Source organism: Mus caroli, chromosome 9 (assembly GCF_900094665.2).
Source record: "Mus caroli chromosome 9, CAROLI_EIJ_v1.1, whole genome shotgun sequence".
Classification (NCBI taxonomy): domain Eukaryota; kingdom Metazoa; phylum Chordata; class Mammalia; order Rodentia; family Muridae; genus Mus; species Mus caroli.
Window position 1 is genome coordinate 48,452,419 of NC_034578.1, and position 9,035 is coordinate 48,461,453.

The following is a 9,035-nucleotide window of genomic DNA, read 5'->3' on the forward strand; positions in this document are numbered from 1 at the left end:
GCACTTCTGCCATGTGTACTCTCTGTCCTCGTGTCTCACCACCTCTCTAGACAGAGAGAGAGCTGAGGTAACCAGGGCATGTCTTTATTGACTGTCAGGAAATCTTCAGAATTCTGGGTACTATTTTTAAATTTGAAAGATGATAAGCCCAAGGAGCTGAAGGGGTTTGCAGCCCCATAGGAGGAACAACAATATGAACTAACCAGTACCCCCAGAGCTCCCTGGGACTAAACTACCAATCAAAGAAAACACACAGCGGGACTCATGGCTCTAGCTGCATATGTAGCAGAGGATGGCCTAGTTGGTCATCAATGGGAGGAGAGGCCCTTGGTCCTGTGAAGGTTCTATGCCCCAGTATAGGGGAATGCCAAGGCCAAGAAGCTGGAGTGGGTGGGTTGGGGAGTGGGAGGGGAGAAGGGGATAGGGGATTTTCAGAGGGGAAACTAGGATAGGGAATAACATTTGAGATGTAAATGAAGAAAACATCTCATTTAAAAAGACAGAAAAGGAAAGGAAAGGAAAGGAAAGGAAAGGAAAGGAAAGGAGAGGAGAGGAGAGGAGAGGAGAGGAAAGGAAAGGAAAGGAAAGGAAAGGAAAGGAAAGGAAAGGAAAGGAAAGGAAAGGAAAGGAAAGGAAAGGAAAGGAAAGGAAAGGAAAGGAAAGGAAAGGAAAGGAAAGGAAAGGAAAGGAAAGGAAAGGAAAGGAAAGGAAAGGAAAGGAAAGGAAAGGAAAGGAAAGGAAAATAGAAAGAAAGATGGCAAGCTCTTTTGAAATCCTTTTCAGACATGGATTTGATTCCATAACATTATTGCCAGTGGGAAGGAGCAGGGATATTTGGGAAGAAGGCCAACGAAGGAGCCAACCACAGCCTAGCTCATTGGAGTCCTGGTGTTCCACTGCTTGTGGACGTTGTACATCGTGGTGCGGAGCCTAGTGCGCACCACGATGTACAACGTCCACAAGCAGGAGAGAGAGAGAGAGAGAGAGAGAGAAGAGAATGAACACTTTGGAATGTGAGAGAGAGAGAGACCTAGAGTCAATCAGCAAAAACAACAGAGACAAAAAAAAAAGCACTATTAGTCAAGTGACTTAAGATTGTAAACCTACCTGGGGTGTGTCCATTGTGAAGATTGGTAGTTATTTTGAGAATTAAGTTAGCTTATCACAGTATTTATCCCAGTGCCTGGGAGACTATGTAGCAGTGCACATTACAGCATTTCTGCAAAGAAGCAATTTTTTGCAACACTGCACACACACCCTCAAACATACTCACCACTCAAACATACCCACCACACCCATACACAGAAACTACCCCAACCCTCCACCCTCCACACAAAATACACTACCCACAAAAACTATACCACCCACACATACCACCCGTCCATACCACACACTCACACACACACACACACACACACACACACACACATACCACCACCATCATCACCACCACCACACCAACATACAAAACCATACCCATCCACACACACCACACTCCCTATACCCATTATTTAAAAATCAAACTAGATTTCAGTTCAATGATTTTTAAATGTTATTGTGTGCCATCTGTATTTTTTAAGATTTATTCTTTCATTTTTAACTCTGTGCATATGTGTATGAGTGCAGATGACCATGGGCCTCAGAAGAGGGTAGTAAGTCTCCCGGAGTTAGTCATGGGTGATTGAGGACCACATGGCATGGATGCTGGGAACGCCTGCCCTTGAGTCCTCTTCAAGAGCTGCACGTATTCTTAACCTCTGCTCCATCTCTCCAGACTCTCAAGTCAACCCACTGTCTTAAGAGTCAAGTGGATTCCCAGCAAGCTGCTCACCACGCTGCTTCTCTATCCACTGCATTCCCAATGTTTTCACTGCAGACTGCTTAAAGAATTAATGATGAGTTATTAAGTAAATAGGACTTATTAATTCCCGAGGATGCCACCAATGGAAATCATGTTAAAACAACATGCCTTGGAAAATCATGGGCAACACAGAAAACCAAAGGGAGAGTTGGAGAATCAGATCTTAACAAGGAGTCGATGAGCTCTTATGGTGGAGACCGGGAAGTTTCTGCCCGTAAGGAAGAGTATATGGCTAGGAGTCTGGGAAGCTTGCAAACACTTCTGGGGATGAGTATTTTCACAGGATGGTATTCTGAGTAATACTGAGCTAGCAATTATCCTCCTACTGGCTAGAAATGATTTTGAGTAACAACTGTCATTATTTTTCACCAAAGTATGATGGTCTTAAATTTGGGGCATGTAAGCAGCAGGAGGTGCTGCTGTTCATAAGACTTGAATAGTCTGTACCCAGAGCATACCTGCCTTCTGTTTCATGATTAAGAATGTAAGAACACCTGTGTACTATCTCCATGCTGTGGACTCATTTCTGAGGATCTGGAGCAAGGAGCCATAGGTGGGAGAGAACATGTGGTATTTGCCTTGCTGAGTCTGGGTTACTCACTCATATAGTTTTTCCTAGGTCTATCCATTTACCTGAAATGTCCCTGATTTCACTAGTCCTTACAGCTCATTAGGAACCATTGGGCATAGGCATCACCTTTTGTTATGCATTCATCTGTTGAAGAACATTTAGGTGGCTTCTGTTTCTTGGGTATTGTTAATAGGGTGGCAGTGAAAGCTGCTGAGAAAGTATCTGTAGAGTCCTTTGAGCCTATGGCAAAGAGTGGTATATCTGGGTACCAGGTTGTATTTATATACAGAAAGAGAAGGGGGGATGAGGGACAATTAACAGCAAAGTTGTTTGATAAAATTTCAAGGAATACCTGGGCAGTGGTGGCACACGCCTTTAATCCCAGCACTTGGGAGACAGAGGCAGGTGGATTTCTGAGTTTCGAGACCAGCCTGGTCTACAGAGTGAGTTCCAGGACAGCCAGGGCTACACAGAGAAACCCTGTCTCAAAAAACCAAAAAACCAAAAAAAAAAAAAACCAAAAAAAAAACAAGGAATCATATGATTTTATATGTACCTAAAATTATACTCATAATTCATATAAATAATATATTATATACATGTACACACACATATATATACCTATTATATATTCATAGCTATATCTACTAGATTTACATGCATATACACATACATATATGTACATATTATATATTATATGCATAGATACCTATGTATAATATGTATATGTATATACATTACATATATAATATAATAAATATTACAGTAAATAATATACTACATTATTATATATTATATAATATATGTGTATATATAATATGTATAATATGTATATATAATATATATGTATATAATATATAATAATGTGCTATATTATTTACTGTAATATTTATTATTATATGTGTATATATATACATATATGTGTATATATATATACATATATGTGTAATATATGTGTATATATATACATATATGTGTAATATATGTGTATATATATACACATATATTATAGGAAGTTAAAAGTTAAGTCAGTTGTGTTGACAATGTTCTCCACAAGAACCATAGACTAACAAATTTCCCCAGTATCAGAGTACTTGACACAAGAAAAGAAGAAATCTCCTTTTGTATAGTTGCTCTGTGTAGTTCAAATGATCCTCCAAACAATCTAGATTATTGGTGTAGCCCTTGGTTGCCCTTCAGGGCTTGAGAATTGGCCACTACTATTATTAAAGATACACTTAGGACACAAGGCTCTGTTGATTCCTGGACTAGATCTGAAAACCTCTTTCCTTTGCACTAATTTCCATGGTTCCATAAAATGCTATGCAAGCAGCCAAGGAGGGAAGCAATTAAAGAGCCCTACTCAGCTGCAACACCTATGAACCACTGCAATTCCAAGCATGGCAGGACATGCATAAACATGCAATAAGTGCCTCTCACATGTCAGCAGCAACCAACCGCTGTCTAGTTGGACTTACGGTCCCCTCTACAGTAGGAAAATCATGTGTGGTCCTGAAAAATTAACTACCTTTCCAGGACTAGTGATTTCATGGTTCCTAGAAAAGAATCTACTACTACCACTTTGCCGGAACAGGATGGTTTCTTACTACATTCTAAATTGTATCCTTACATCTACAGCTAAGTGTAGCTACCACCCCTCATCAAATAAGCTTTTCTTTTTAGCACATGGAAAACCACAACTGGACATAGTACAGAGATCAACAGATGACAGACCCGGTGGATATGTCTACATCACAGCTCCTGCATCTGTGGATCAGACAACATCAAAGACAATTGTTAAGAGCCAGGATACCAGGAAGTCTGCTGTGAGACAGTCATTTTCAGAAGCTGCACAAGCAAGACAGAACAGTGGCCGTCAACTAACTTTTACATAGAAGTATAAAACAACAAGAAAAACACCATAGCATCCCTCTCCTAGACTGAGAACTAAAGGCAACCAATGCTTACTGGAAGAAGAATTAGCCTTTTCCAGGGATGAGCCCTCTTACTGATTGTCCAAAACAGAGTAGTCAGCCTTTAAACCATCCACATACCATCAACAAAAACAGACTCAGAAAACTGCACATATGTGTTTATTTATATGCATACTAATACACACACACACATGTAACAACAAGGAAGAAAAAGAAGCAATTAACTTGGTCGGTGCAAATGAGAAGAGTTCTAATGAGCTTATCAGGGAGGGGCTGAAGGTAGGAAAGAGAGTAGGAGAAAGTGAAATAATTTTATTTCAATTAAAAACAATTTTAAATGAGTATTAGAACTCTAGGACGGTGTTTATTTTCTATAGTTACTAGCCTGGAAGATGAACTTGCTTGGTGTTCAATCTTATTGATTATAAAATCATCATGCGATTCCCTAGTGTCAAGCCACAACGTGGCTTCTTTAAAAGTCATTTTGAGTAGATGAAGGATTTAATCATGTGGGCAGCAGGATAAATATAGCAGAGAAAAATCAATGAAAAACAAACTTCTAACAAGCACCTTATATATAATGCCACCTGAAGTGAGCACTGATTTGTGTCATATGCTATCCTTGTTAGTACTGGTCTCTGATGTATGCTAAGTGCCAAGATGCTCTGATACTCAGACAGGCATGGTTTCCAAGGAGATGTTACAGCAATCTCTTGTCAGTGTCTCCCAGAAGCCAGGTACTTAGTGAGCAATGCTGAGTCACCCCATCTCTAAGCTGGGCTGATTCTTAAGCTAAGAAAGGCTTGGTATAGAAAACTGAATTTATAAAATATTGGGATCTATGTATGAGTCATCTCGGACCAGAAGCCTTTCAAAACATAAGGTGAGTCTTGTATGTCAAAAGCCAGGTCTCTCTGTACCACCAGGGACCTTTCCAGCTACTGGGTGTTAGGAACAAGGAAAATGTTCCCAAGTACAGGTGTCTTTGGGTCATCAGTTTGCCTCAACCTTCTTGTGCTTTGATTCTGATATGAAGCCCCTTCTAAGCAGATTTTGTTTAAGCTCCACCTGAGAGCAGCTTGGTCCCTCTCCTCCTTGCAGCCTGCCGGGGAGAACACTTTTGGAAGTGTGTGGAGGCATGGTATAGGAGTTGGTTGGCAACTGACACCTCTTTTTCCTTCCATGGGCAATTGCTAGTTTTTCAGAAGGTCATATGGGAGAGAGGATGATGTGTCCAATTCAACATTGCTCTCCTTTTTTCTCTGCCTCCTTGTTTTTCTCCTGCCACTTGGAACTACCCTGTGACTCAACACAAACCTCTTCCAGGCTGCTTTGGGGACACTACAGGCTGAGTCAACTCCCCTGGATTGTTACCTAAAATAAGCCTACCCATCTTGCTTCGATTTCTTAGTAGGGATCTAAGACAGATTTCAAGTACGATTAGGATCATTCCATTTTCTTACAGATAATCAAACACTTGAATTTATACCCAGAAAACAGTACTTTTCCATAGATGGCAATTTATTTTTTGAGTTTGGCTGTTTCCATAAACACATGAAGTTGGATCTTTGTGTTTAATAAACTCAACACAGCCCTTCTCTACAATCTGTAGCACCCTGGTAGACACATCAGACAGATGAATTCTCCCACTGCATTAGTCACTTTTTGTCACAGTGGCAAATGCTTGAAAACTACCAATTGGAAACAAAAGGAGGTTTCTTTTGGCTCGTGATTTCAGGTTTCAGTTGTGACACCATCAGGCTGAGCACTGAAGCAGAGACAGTACGATGAAGAGCTACTCACCTCTGAGCACAGAAAGGTAGAGAGTGAGGGGAATGGAAAGAGGTTAAGTCTAGGGACAAGTTCTGTCCTTTCAAAGGCTTGCCTTAAGGACCTACACACTCCAGTCAGCCACCATCTCCTAATGGTCCATGTAATTATCTGCTGGTGAGTTACTGCTCAGGTGGACGTGTGCGGAGCCTGCATGATGCAGTCACCTCTGACTTCTGCTGGAGGACCAAGATTTCCACACAGGAGCCTCTGGGGATTTTTCACCTCTAACCCACAATACTTGTTAATCACATCAATATTGCACCAAAGAGAGAGTCCCAGGCTATTCTAGGCAGGCAGGTTATAACACTGCCCAGAAGAGCCTCCTTGAGTATTCAGTCAATCATTTCCTAATTCAATAAAAATGTCTTAAAAGGATGACAAAGCTTAATCTTACTCTCACTTACTAGAAAATTTATATTATTGATTCATATAGAACTCAAAATTTCTAATTTAGTTCCATTTCTTGTCAAAAACTGTTCTCTATTTACTTTCTCCCAAGTCTGCAGCAAGTCCTCTGCTGCCAAAACCCTTGTGCACCTATGTGTGTTTATGTATGCATATGTGTATGTACATGTGTATATGTATGTATTTATATGTGTATACACACATACTTTTATGTATGTAGAGTTAGGACAACATCAAATATTTATATGTAATGAAAGTCGTCTATTAATTCCTCACCAGAATCAGGTCATGGACATGCTTCTAGCTGCTTGAAAATTGACATTTTTCCTATGGAAAAAAACTTTATGGATTAGACAAATAGCAATTTAGATTCCAAACCAGAGTGGTGCTGAAATTCCCTCTGGTTTCAGTAAATTTTCAATCTGATTTTTTTTCAAATTACAGATAAAAGAAAGCAAGTAGATATATTGTGATCAAGTCTGAACATGCTCCTGGCTATAACTTACTCCTTATCATAAACTGGGCCAGACTTTGGACAGGTACCAGGGACAAATGTAAGTGTCATTGAAATAGTATCCAAACACTCCCTCTTCCCAGTCTTTGGGGACATTTAATGTCCAAACCGTAGGAGAATTTGTGGCGCCCTTGCCTCCAACACTGCCCATTCTGCTTTTGTTCTACCCCATATATTTCAGACAGAGCAGCACTAACTGACCTAGTGCTTGTTATTATATCATGATGGATGTTGATTCTGTTTGAAGAGCAGAGAGAAATGGGCTGTTTGTGTTCTGTCTTCCTCACTCCTTATTACATAAGAGAGAGAGAGAGTGGAAAGGGAAATTGATTTAAAAGCAGTTGGTGGCCATGTCTTGCTAATTTGATGAGTGATGTAAAAAGAGTTTCTAGTGGAGTTTAAGGAGATCTTCAGATATCGACAGCACAGGACCCTTGACGAGGCTCCGCCTTGATCTGCTCATCAAAGCCCCAGCATCTCAGCTTTGGCCCCATCATTAATCAGCCTCCTTCCCAGGGGTTGTGACCTGAAGGGCATGTCCTGGAGGAGTGTGAATTGTCTCCATGTTCAGCTTAGCTTTCACTGTAAGTCTAAAATACACCATGTAGTCTATTATAATAAGTGTGAAATTTTGGGTAAGATTTTGTTGAACATTGTTCTATATTATTTAACCCTGGGGCTGCAGTCCTGGGTAAAACACACTCCTTAGAGCTGAGAATTTGGCTTGGTGCTCCAAAGTAGTGCAGGCATCTTCTTGACACACCTTTAGGCCAGGTCCTTGTCCTTTGAAATATAATATTCTAAAGGAAGTGGTCACAACTTGTAGAAGGAGAGAAATTCTACTGGAAAAGGGAGCCAGCAGGCAGGCCAAGAATCTGTGGTTAGGAGTTATTTCAAATTTATCTTAACCTATTATTCTCTCTCCTTTGTTTTTTGGACTGTCCGGTAGCCATTCAGTGATATCACAAATATCCGCTTATCATGGAAGCATTTAAAGTCTTCTTCATTATTTATGGATAATGGCATCATCCAAATCATATGGACCCTTTTGACAGGACATGACATCTAAGACCATGGAAAAACACAGATATTTACATTAGAATTCATAATAGTAGTAAAATTAGTTATGGTGTAGCAATGAAAATAATTTTATGGTTGGGGGGGGGTGTCACCACAACGTGAAGAAATGTATTAAAGGATCACAGCATTAGGAAGGTTGAGAACCACAAAAATCTAGGAAACCAAAATCTTTGTATGAAGTGATCAAGGAAGCCACATTTCCTCTAGGTGTTTTTCTAGGTCCACTGGATGGATGCTACTAAATTGAAGATATTAGAAAATAGTAAGAGCAGAGGCAAGATCACCAGGTACAAGGTCTGCACCTTAAACCTTGAAATCAGAGTGGGGACCACACTTTCAAAATAATTATGAGACTCCTTCTTTCTCTAGCCAGCCAACCCTGCCTCTGTCACCTTCCCTTGGTTTTCAGGAGTTAATGGTGACAGATGTATTATGAAACAAGTTTTTAAAGTCTCTAGTAAAGTCAATCTTTAATCCTCGTACTCCTGTCATCCCTCACACTTGTCTATGTGTTCCTCAGGCCTTCCTGTTGGTCTGCCATCCAGCCTTGTCTCCAGATTCTCTAATGTCCCCTGGAGAATCAGTTGACAAGAGATCGCCCATGTCCCTCATGCTTTCCAGGTCCTACACTGCTGCACTTATGGTAGGCAGATCCAGGAAAGTACATAATAGTCAAGGAAGGAAACTGGTTGCCAAATTGTCTCAATAAATTATAGCTGAGCTGAAAAAGTCCCTGAAATGCATGGATTTACCCCAAGGTCCATCATGGATACTATCTTTACCTATCCTAAATCAGATAAGGGACTAATACCCAATATATATAAAGAACTCAAGAAG